The 11,873-nt window shown below is 40.7% G+C and overlaps 1 protein-coding gene across 3 annotated transcripts in view; it reads right to left on the reverse strand.

Moving 5' to 3' along the window:
* The window catches only part of PTER (phosphotriesterase related), a 66,243-nt gene extending 55,455 nt beyond the window's left edge, over positions 1–10,788 (reverse strand). For all 3 annotated transcript variants that reach the window (XM_061181560.1, XM_061181558.1, XM_061181559.1), the window contains exon 1: positions 10,676–10,788. The gene's annotated coding sequence lies outside the window, so the exon portion shown is untranslated. The remainder of the gene's footprint in view (positions 1–10,675) is intronic.
* Positions 10,789–11,873: the final 1,085 nt, after the last annotated feature.

The raw sequence follows: 11,873 nt of genomic DNA on the forward strand, positions 1-11,873 counted from the left end.
TAAAAGTAAAATAGAGGCACTAGTATAAAATAATGGTGGTGATTAGCCCTCAAATACATGATGCTGATTCTCTAAGCAACTGAAAACTCTTGGCTCTTTCCTAAATAACAGCTGAAATGATCCATTACCTATGTATATGTGTACTTAGATACATATACATACATATGTATATACATTTTCTAGTGTTTTCACAGTTTCTAATCATCACAGTACAAGTACAGAAACTATTCTGAAAATGACTCTGTGCCAGCTTTACAACCAAGAACTATTTTATTTTTTAGTGGGCAGTGAGATAAGTAGAAAAAGTCAATCTGCTTTTTTTTGTCAGTGTTTTCAGAAGGTGTGATATATAGTCCACTGGTGTTCACACTGATTTTAGGTGATATATGGGCATTTAAAAATGTTTTAAACAAGTATTTATTTATTTTAACGTGTCTTAGAAAAAAGTAATAAACATTGCAAGCCTGTGATTTCATGGATATTTTTGCTTAGGATGAGGCTGAAGGAAAACAGTGGGTTGGTTTAAAAAAAAATGTTAAGGAATTAGTAGTGAAGGTAGTACATAGGCATAGCAAACACTCTTAAAGATGATACGAGAATGAATCAAATTTGACAAATTTGAGGAATACTAATGAATGATAAATTTATTCATTCACTCTGATGACTACTACACTGAGTTTATGAAAACTAAAAGGCATTTAACATCTCTGCAATGTCTTGTAACAATTTATTTTTTCTGGCCTATTAAGGAACTAACTCCTGTTCTGGGGATAACATCCCCCAACTCATCAGAAATATAATCTTGACTTCTGATTAGGCAAAGAAAGCTATTATCCAATTTTAACTCTCAGACCTTTTTACTGACCCTGTAATTGTTGACATTATTTTAAAGGATGTTGATTTAAAAATATAAATATGCTATTATATGGTGTAAAAGAATATAGATTGAGACTGTGGTCAGACATAGTACAACTACTTAGTAAGCTTTCAAATTTTTATAGAATAAAACTCTAAGGTTTAATACATCATTCTTTTTAGAGAAACAAAATATAAATAAACTCTCCTTTAGTGCCAATGTTGTAAAATCATCACATTATATAGGAATAACTAATGAAAACTTATTTTAGCCAAGGTATTACTAACACAAAAATAAAAATAAATAAGTGGAAACAGGTTCACAAAAAAACACAGTATCCCTACATAATGCATTATGAAAACTCCACATTAAAAAAAAAATCTTTTGCAGTTCTGATTTGGTCTATCAGAAAGCAAAGGAATTTAGAAACTAATGGTTTTTGACCTCACTGTAGCAAGAATAAGTAATAGCAAACGCCCATGAAGTATCCCTAATGCTAGAAACTATATATATTCTTTTACATATCTTAAATCTAACAACCAAATGACATTCAATAGACAAGAATATATAGAACTATGTAGAATCTTCACAGAGACCATTTTAAACTTGCAACTCTTAGCCTGAAATATTTTAATTTATCTACCGAAATACCCTGATAGACAAAAAGTGGAAAGGCAATGCCTGGGAGGAATGAAGAAAGTCAAAAAGGAGCACTGCAACTGGATTTGCTGGAACCTTCTCTCTCCCTGGACACCTAACAGGTCAAATATAGCTGTAAGGTCAAAGTCTCAGTCTTATTTAAAACAACAGAATCTTTGCTACTTATGCACTCAGCTGCTCCCAAATATTTAGTTCCACAGGAGAAAGAGGAACCCTTGGAATTTGTTCGTTTCTGGATGATAAGGGGGCAAGTTCAAAGCAACACAGAAGCAAAGGGGAATCAATGTAAGGCCTTAGATTTGCTTTGGAAGCCAGTGGCCTCTTCTGGAATTCCTGTGTTAAATGGATTTGTGCAGTGGCAAATGGAAAGTCTCTAAAGTTAAAGACTGGGGACTTCCCTGTTGGCACAGCGGTTAAGAATCCGCCTGCTGATGCAAGGGATACGGGTTCAAGCCCCGGTCCAGGAAGATCCTACATGCCACGGAGCAACTAAGCCCGTACGCCACAACTACTGAGCCTGTGCTCTAGAGCCCGCAAGCCACAACTACTGAAGCCCACTCACCTAGAGCCCGTGCTCCACAACAAGAGAAGCCACCGCAATGAGAAGCCCATGCACTGCAATGAAGACTAGCCCCTGCTCGGCACAACTAGAGAAAGCCCACACCCAGCAATGAAGACCCAACACAGCCAAAAATAAATAAATAAAATAAATAAATAAATAAAGACTGAACTTGGAGAAACCGCAGCCTGGGAAACTCTATAACTCGCAGAAAAGCACTGACTCATGAAATGATAGACGTGCCACAGACCAGAGAGCAATAAATAAAATCGTGTCAAATAACCTAGGTTAAAACTAGCAAAGACACCCTTGTAGCCTTTCCCGGAGAAAGGTTTCAACAATACTTTTCTGTGGAGTGACTGGGAGTGAAAAACCACATCCTACTTACATGTGAATTCTCTTACATATGCATGCAAATTTATTTGCTTATTATTCAAATTTAATCTGTCCCTGAAAATTTGATGGTATCAAATTTTGCATCACAGAAGTATATATATAATTATATATATAAAGAAGAAATGAATTTTATATATATTTATATGATTATATTACATAATTATATGTCTAATTATATATATAATTCAGTTCTTTTTGTAAAAATCAATTCTTTTATTTAAATTTTTTAATATGGACGTTTTAAAAATGTTCACAAATGTCGAGAGTAGTATAGTGAACCCCTATGTATCCATCACCCAGCTTCCACAAATATTCCAACTAAAAACAGTTTTTGAAGGGAAAAATGTTTCGCAGCTCATTCCAAGCCATCAGCCAATTATCCCATATATTATGAACATACTCTTATAAACCCACGTAACAATCCTCTAAGGATTTCTGGCTCTCAGTTTACTGCAAAAGACATTTTTAAAAATAATTTTTAAAAAAGGCTACTTCAGACTGTACTTCAAAGCTACAGTAAGCAAGACAGTATGTACTGGCACAAAAACAGAAATATAGATCAATGGAACAGGACAGAAAGCCCAGAGATAAACCCATGCACACATGGTCACCTTATCTTTGATAAAGGAGGCATGAATATACAATGGAGAAAAGACAGCCTTTTCAATAAGTGGTGCTAGGAAAACTGGACAGCTACATGTAAAAGAATGAAATTAGAACACTCCCTAACGCCATACACAAAAATAAACTCAAAATGGATTAGAGACCTAAATGTAAGGCCAGACACTATAAAACTCTTAGAGGAAAACATAGGCAGAACACTCTATGACATAAATCACAGCAAGATCCTTTTTGACCCACCTCCTAGAGAAATGGAAATAAAAACAAAAATAAACAAATGGGACCTAATGAAACTTAAAAGCTTTTGCACAGCAAAGGAAACCATAAACAAGATGAAAAGACAACCCTCAGAATGGGAGAAAATATTTGCAAATGAAGCAACTGACAAAGGATTCATCTCCAAAATATACAAGCAGCTCATGCAGAAGGGTAAGCTGTGACAAAGTGAGAGAGTGGCATGGACATATATACACTACCAAACATAAAATAGATAGCTAGTGGGAAGCAGCCGCATAGCACAGGGAGATCAGCTCGGTGGTTTGTGACCACCTAGAGGGGTGGGATAGGGAGGGTGGGAGGGAGGGAGACGCAAGAGGGAAGAGATATGGGAACATATGTATATGTATAACTGATTCACTTTGTTATAAAGCAGAAACTAACACACCATTGTAAAGCAATTATACTCCAATAAAGATGTTAAAAAAACAAACAAACAACCCAATCCAAAACTGGGCAGAAGACATAAATAGACATTTCTCCAAAGAAGATATACAGATTGCCAACAAACACATGAAAGGATGCTCAACATCACTAATTATTAGAGAAATGCAAACCAAAACTACAATGAGGTATCACCTCACACCAGTCAGAATGGCCATCATCAAAAAATCTACAAACAACAAATGCTGGAGAGGGTGTGGAGAAAAGGGAACCCTCTTGCACTGTTGGTGGGAATGGAAATTGATACAGCCACTATGGAGAACAGTATGGAGGTTCCTTAAAAAACTAAAAATAGAACTACCATACGACCCAGCAATCCCACTACTGGGCATATACCCTGAGAAAACCATAATTCAAAAAGAGTCATGTACCACAATGTTCATTGCAGCTCTATTTACAATAGCCAGGACATGGAAGCAACCTAAGTGTCCATCAACAGGTGAATGGATAAAGAAGATGTGGCACATATATACAATGGAATATTACTCAGCCATGAAAAGAAACGAAACTGAGTTATTTGTAGTGAGGTGGATGGACCTAGAGTCTGTCATACAGAGTGAAGTAAGTCAGAAAGAGAAAAACAAATACTGTATGCTAACACATGTATATGGAATCTAAAAAAAAAAAAAAAAAAAGGTTCTGAAGAACCTAGGGCTAGGACAGGAATAACGACGCAGATGTAGAGAATGGACATGAGGACATGGGGAGGGGGAAGGGTAAGCTGAGACGAAGTGAGAGAGTGACATGGACATATATATACTACCAAATGTAAAATAGATAGCTGGTGGGAAGCAGCCACATAGTACAGGGTGATCAGCTTGGTGCTTTGTGACCACCTAGAGGGGTGGGATAGGGAGGGTGGGAGGGAGATGCAAGAGGGAGGAGATATGGGGATATATGTATATGTATAGCTGATTCACTTTGTTATAAAGCAGAAACTAACACACCGTTGTAGAGCAATTATACTCCAATAAAGATATTAAAAAAAAAAAGGCATGTACCCCAATGTTCATTGCAGCTCTATTTACAATAGCCAGGACATGGAAGCAACCCAAGTGTCCATCAACAGATGAATGGATAAAGAAGATGTGGCACATTTATACAATGGAATATTATTCAGCCATAAAAAGAAACAAAATTGAGTTATTTGTATTGAGGTGGATATGGGAAGCAGCTGCATAGCACAGGGAGATCAGCTCAGTGCTTTGTGACCGCCTAGAGAGGTGGGATAGGGAGGGGGGGAGGGAGACTCAAGAGGGAGGGGATATGGGGATATATGTATACATAGAGCTGATTCACTTTGTTATACAGCAGAAACTAACACATCATTGTAAAGCAACTATATTCCAATAAAGATGTTAAAAAAAAAAAAAAGACTACGATTCTATTCCAAAGCTGAATATTGTAAAGTTTTCCAGAATCAATTCTAGTCTGCATGGTAGATACGGGCAGGTCCCACTGAGGTCTTTGAGGCTTTCACATTCCCGATATTTCTTCAGATTTAAGAGCTTATCTGTCTTCCTCTTGGGCTCATCATCTTTCTTCAGAGACTCTTCGGCTTTCATAGACATTTTCAGTTGATAATGTGGAGGCAGGAATTCAGAACACTCGAACAGCAGGAGCACAAGATATCACCCTCTCGGGAGAAGATGTGCGATAGGACCAGAGTGTATTTTATATCCTGTTGCCCTTTTTGATGGCATAAGTATGCAGACTAGTCATGGCACTTTTTTGATTCAGAGAGGATATTTTAGGTAAGAAACATTTGTGAGTTGTCATCACAAATATTTGGATGATATAGTTCAGACAGCAAGATATACTTGCTTACGTGCATTTTATGGTTAACAGCTTAATAAACCATATATTTGGGTTGGCCAAAAAGTTCGTTCGGGGTTGTCAATAACAGCAAAACCCGAATGAACTTTTTGGCCAACCCAATTGAATTCATTTAATAAGTTGCTTTGATTTTAATCTAATTAGTTCAATCTTATAAGTCATAAGCATAAAGCTCTCCTCCAAGTAATGTTAAGAAGAAGTTCCTGAACTGAGTAGACCTTCCAAAAGATTTGTAGTTATCACTTGATTGCTCAAATTTGATAAAAAAAAAAAAACCTCCCAAAATGATAGTTTCTAGAGGCCATTATTATTGTAGGCTGGTATGACGGGCTGAATTGTACCCCCTCCAAACATTCTTATGTTGATGTCCTAACCCTCAGTATCTCAGAATGTGACAGTATTTGGAGATAGGGTCTTTAAAGAGGTAATTATATTAAAATGGGTTTGTTAGGGTAGGTCCTAATCTAACATGACTGTTTTGTGTAGTTATAAGAAAAGGTTAGGACACAGAGAGAAGACCACATGAGGATACAGGGAGAAGGAGGTCATCAGCAAGCCAAAAAGAGAGGCTTCAAAAGAAACCAAATCTGCCAACACCTTGATCTTGGACTTCTAGCCTCCAGAATGATGAAAAAAATCAATTTCTGTTGTTTAAGTCACCCAGCCTGTGATATTTCGTTATGCAGCCCTAGCAAACTAATACAGTCAGTAATAGAGGTTGTGTAGTCCAAGCCACGGAAGTGGCCTTTAATTAAACCAGGGGGCTTTGGGTCTATAAAGTGAGTAGAAAATCTGTCGAAGGGTCTGGCTGGGCATATGCAATATAATCTAATCCTTTTTGACAAATGTTGATGCCAATGAGGTGACAGCTCAGTGTATGGACTCAGAGTAAATAAATCATTATTGCAGTGATTTGTCAGGGCTTAATAGGAAAGCTTGCTGAAAAGGTAGCAGATACCACACACAACAGATGTGGCAGCTGTATGATGTGAAATACCCCTGAACTGGGGAATCCACTTCATATTTCCTCCAAACTTTTATTAGAGTCCAAGACTAATGACATCTAACTTTTCAGAGACATAAGGAATGTGCTACATAAGACCTAGAAATGTGACAGTATAAACCTGATAACTTTGAGAGTGTATGAAAATACTTTAAATATTTCAAAAATCAATACATATACAGTTTTGAAAATAGTAAGCAATATTAAGAAACACACCTTTGTTGGTACACAATAATACTAAGGATTTTGTGGTTGCAGTGGACTTTCAATTATACAACAGAGCATTAAATTCATAATATTTACCAATAGTCTCTTCAAAGTGCTTTTCAAACACTAAATAATTACCCAATTAAGCCATTGCAAGATAAGCTATTATTACTCTGGATTTAGTGGAAAGGACTAATAATTATTATTTTAACAGTTTCCATGAAGAAAGACTCAATGTTTACTGAACACAACTGTGAGAATAGCTCAGCCTTTTAGTGACTAGGAACAGGAAAAAACAAAAGGTTGATTAGCTAAGTGAATTCAGGGGAAGACAGAGATGATTAAGAACTAAGAACCATGACCTGTGAAAACAGAGAATTTAATATGCAAAGCAGAGACCAAAATGGGCAGAAAGCTACTTATGAAAATTGCCAACATTCAATGTTGTCGACAGACAATGGAGAATCTTTGGTTGTGCCCTGAACAACATAATTCATCACACCATAGCTCGGGGCAGTCATGTCCAAGCAATTTATCATCATCGTATCACTCGTCTGAGTAAGAGAGGGGGAGAACTTTGATTGTTAACCTCTAGGGAGAGTGGATTTATAGCCAACAGCCCTAAGAATGCAGCATGGCTCTGCCCTAAGCAAAATGCTCCTGCTTCACTTCTGTTTAAGTCAGAGGAAAAGAGGGAACACATTGCTTCCAGGATGTGGAGAGCAAAACCTAGGTCTGATCCTCTTAGATCCAAAATAAGAAAGCCAAGAAATCATATTTAAAGTACTCTTTGAAGCTGCTTTCAAAAAAAAATTAGATATTAGTCAGTGGTAGGTTTGGATGATTCATTTCAAGTGTCCCTTGATGACAAAATAATTTCTGAAATGCATCCACTGATATAACTACATTTGGAAAGAATTGTGTGTCTTAACAATGAATCCATAAACGTTCCTTTATATTGGAAAACTTGGAAGGATGCTGAAAATTTTGTTTTATTTTTTAAATTTTATTTATTTTTGGCTGCATTGGGTCTTCATTGCTGCGCGCAGGCTTTCTCTAGTTGCGACGAGCAGGGGCTACTCTTCGTTGCAGTGCACAGGCTTCTCATTGCGGTGGCTTCTCTTGTTGCAGAGCACAAGCTCTAGGCATGCGGGCTTCAGTAGTTGTGGCACATGGGCTCAGTAGTTGTGGCTCGCGGGCTCTAGAGTGCAGACTTAGTAGTTGTGGTGCACAAGCTTCGTTGCTCCGTGGCATGTGGGATCTTCCGGGACCAGGGCTCGAGCCTGTGTCCCCTGCATTGGCAGGCAGATTCTTAACCACTGCACCACCAGGGAAGTTGGAAATTTTTAAATATAGGTAGATAGATAGGTAGACAGACAGACAGATAGATAGTGTTTTTCAAAATGAAAATGAGAGCCTTAATTCCTATCCCTTATGGACATTGAACCTTTATGTACTTTACACTTTAATACTGGCTGCCCTTACAGAATATAATTAAACATCTAAATGCCATTTTTTCCACCTTTGATTAAAACCACGACGTTCCAGAGCATTCTGGAAACAAGTCCACACAGTAAGAGGGACAGTGGTCACAACAGCACACTTCTTGTAGCATCCTCCCTCTTTTAGGCTCCCAAGGAGACCAGTAATTCTTGGAGACGTGTGGCTCAGACCCTACCTGAGTGTCTTAGTCAGGATAGGCTAGGTTATGCTGCTTTAACAAACAAGTCCCCAAATCCTGGGGTCTAAACACAACAGACGCTGATTTCTGGCTTACACTATATGTCTAACACAGAGTGATGGGGGCTCTTCTGATTGTCTTCATTCCATGACCCAGGCCAACAGAACACCACTATCTAGAAAACTGGTGGTCACCCTGGCAGAGGGAAAGAGAGTGGAGCGCACCTCTCATTGGCTTTTAAAGCTTCCACCTGGAAGTGACACAGGTCACTCCACTTAAATTTCATTGACCAGAGAAAGTCACATGGCCATGCCTCATTGGAAGGGGACAGAGGTGGGAGCCAGGTGACTAGGTGGGAGCAGATATTTTATTTTTCTTCTTCCTTTTTTTATTTAAGTTAGGGGGGGACGTCTATGAATGAGAAGGCTTTTTTAAATGCAACTCTTTTTTAGAAAAACATGAACCACTGAGTACAGAAGAACAAGATCATGTTTGGCATGTGAAAAACATATTCAACAACCATCTCAGGTTCTCCTATTAACAATGAAGTTCATAGAGCAGAACACAGCTTAAGGACTTCTCAGCAATGTTACTGTATGGTTCACTGGGGTATTTAAGACGTTTGAGAAGGATGAAAGATTCCTGAGATAGTAACACTTTAAAGCATATGGAAGCAAGAATGGATATTTTCCATTCTATTTTCAGTAGCTCCTCCCATTCTCTGTAGTTCATTATTTTGTCTTCAGGCTTAATTCTGAGAGCAACCTCTGCAAGCCTTACATAGGGGTCCTCTACCTACTATAATCCCAGGGATCTCAGGGCCAAGCCCTGACTGAGAAGGCAGCAAGTACACTGGCATAGACTTTTCAAGACTCTAAATGATCTGTTGTTCTTTGCTCCTGTCTGGGTCAAAATTTAACTATGCACACTGCAAATTGTCTTAAGTTGGTATTAGCATGTACAGAGCTCAGAGAAGACCCCTGGTGATTAGCTTTTACTAACTGTCAAAAAATATAGGCTTGGGCCTTTCTATTATGATTCTAAGATCAAGGAATGGAAATAAAACGTATTTTGCTATTCTATTCCAAAAATCTACATTGCATACATTTTAGTCACTTTTATAACAAAGCAACATCTAGTCTCCACGAATGAATACAGAATTTCACAAAGTAGCACTCTGAGTTCTTTGTTCAAATTATCCTCTTTAAAATTAAGTTGCTATCTTGTTATCAACAGTCAGCAAGTTGTCTGATCACTTTCTCTTTGCCCTGTGCACTGTTTCTTTTTGACGGGGGGGTTGGTTATTTCTGGAATTACATCAGACCTTCAGGATAACTGCTGTACACCCCTACTGCCCATGTAAAATAAAATGTAACCGGCCAAGTCCTAAGTCTTAGGGCTCTTTTCTTACTGACGTTCATTCTATATGACAGTGAATGTGACGGTCCTTTAGGATAGGAGTCAAATGCTTGTCAGTTTCCTCCACTGGAGAGGTGATTTAAGGACGAATAGACTCGTGTGTCCACCCAAGGAGTTAGTTCTCTAAACGCACCCCCCGCCCCAGGTGTCACTGCACCTGAGGTGTCTTCACAAATGTCACATCGTGGCTGTAAATACCATGATCATATCCGCACCCAAGTGTATTTGGAATATCTTTACGATAGAAGGACCATGACGGTAAAATCAAGGGGAAAGCTGAGGCCCAAGGCTTAGAGGTATGATTTCAAAGCTTATTAGAGGAGAACAAGCGTGGAGTAGATGCCCCCCGCCCCCGCGTCATCCCAGCACAGCGGCCCAACGACGACCCCGGAGCATTTCTGTCGAGCAACCCGGAGCTCGAGCCACGCGGGGCCCTCGGGCCTCGCTCCGCGCCGGCCTCTGAGCCTCGGGCTTCAAGCCAGCCTTTGCAGGACTTTAGACTTCGGGGCAACCAGCCAGCTGCAAGCCCAGGCCAGCCTCCCAGGCCTCGCAGCCTCACGATCCCCGTCTTTGCAGCTCCCCCCGAGCGCCAGGAGAAAGGCAGCAACAAGCCAAAGCCTTAGGGACTGCTTTAAGACTCCTTCCCAGGGCGGACCTCCGCCGGGGTCCCTGCAGGAGTTAACGCGCCCTGCTCGGCAGCGACCCCATTCTTCCTACCGGGCCCACAGCTCCCGCGCCCGCTCCGGCTCCCGGGCGCCTTCCCTCCACTCGTTGCGCGCCGACTTCTCCCCGGGGACCCTCCGCAGGAACTGGGCCTTTGACGTCTCCCCAGTCTCCGCCCACTTCACCTTTCGGTCTAGTGTTCTCTCCGCCCTCGGGCCCCAAGGCCGCATCCCAAGGGCCCCGGCCACGCCCCACCCCTTCCTTAGGCCACGCCCCAGCCCTTCCTTAGGCCGCGCCCGCCAGGCGCCAGTCGGATCCCTCTAGACTCGGCCACGCCCAGCAGGTTCCTGCCAGGCCCCGCCTTCGGCCCTAGGCCGCGCCCAGCGGGCCCCTGCCCCGGCCCCGCCCGCCTCGGGGCTGTCTGAGCTCCAGGCTCCGGCGGCCTGGCCCTACCCTTGAGCGGGCAGAAGGCGTGTAGCCTCAGGATCCGCTCAGCAGCTGGGCTGAGAACCCGTTTCCTGGGCGCAGGTCTGTTGTAGGTAGCCGCCAAATATCCTGGAAGGAGAGGTTTCTCTTCTCTTTCTAGTGCGGCTGAGTCAAAAGGACTAGGGGCTGGATCCCCCCACGGAGAAAGGAAGCCGCTGCATTTTCCCCAGATCTCAGTTCTCCACGGAAAAGCCTGCAGCGTGGAGGCTTTAGTAGCTATTTTAGTTTCCTTCGGGGATAACAAGTCAGAGGGTGTGCACTGGCAATTGGGTGGCACGAACAGGATTTGGATCACCGTCCTGAATACAGGCAACTCTCGGTTTATGCCTTTTTTTTTTTCCTCCCAGATGATTTTTTTTTAATTGTGGTAAAATACACATAACAGTTACCATTTTATACATATTAAAGTGTACAATTAGGTGGCATTTAGTAAATTCACAATGTTTGGCGTCAGTTTATTGCTTCATTGTTTCATATTCTTGGGCCTGAGGCTCCTCATCTTTAAAATTAGAGTCTATACTTTAAGCACTGGCCCCAGCACTTCATGTGACACATAGCCTATTTGAATACCTGTGAGTCAGCCTAGGAAACACAGTGCTAGGAGCCGTTGCCGCAGGACAGAATTTAAGTGTTTAAGTGTATTTAATTAATTTTATCCTGAATTCTGAGAAAAAGAAGTTGAGTACTCAGATGGGAAGAACCTCCAGGTGTCATTTGAAAGGAAGTCATTTAAGAAGAGTAATAAAAATAATAGAAGATGTTTCCT

This window comes from Eubalaena glacialis, chromosome 2 (genome assembly GCF_028564815.1).
Source record: "Eubalaena glacialis isolate mEubGla1 chromosome 2, mEubGla1.1.hap2.+ XY, whole genome shotgun sequence".
In the NCBI taxonomy this organism is placed as follows: domain Eukaryota; kingdom Metazoa; phylum Chordata; class Mammalia; order Artiodactyla; family Balaenidae; genus Eubalaena; species Eubalaena glacialis.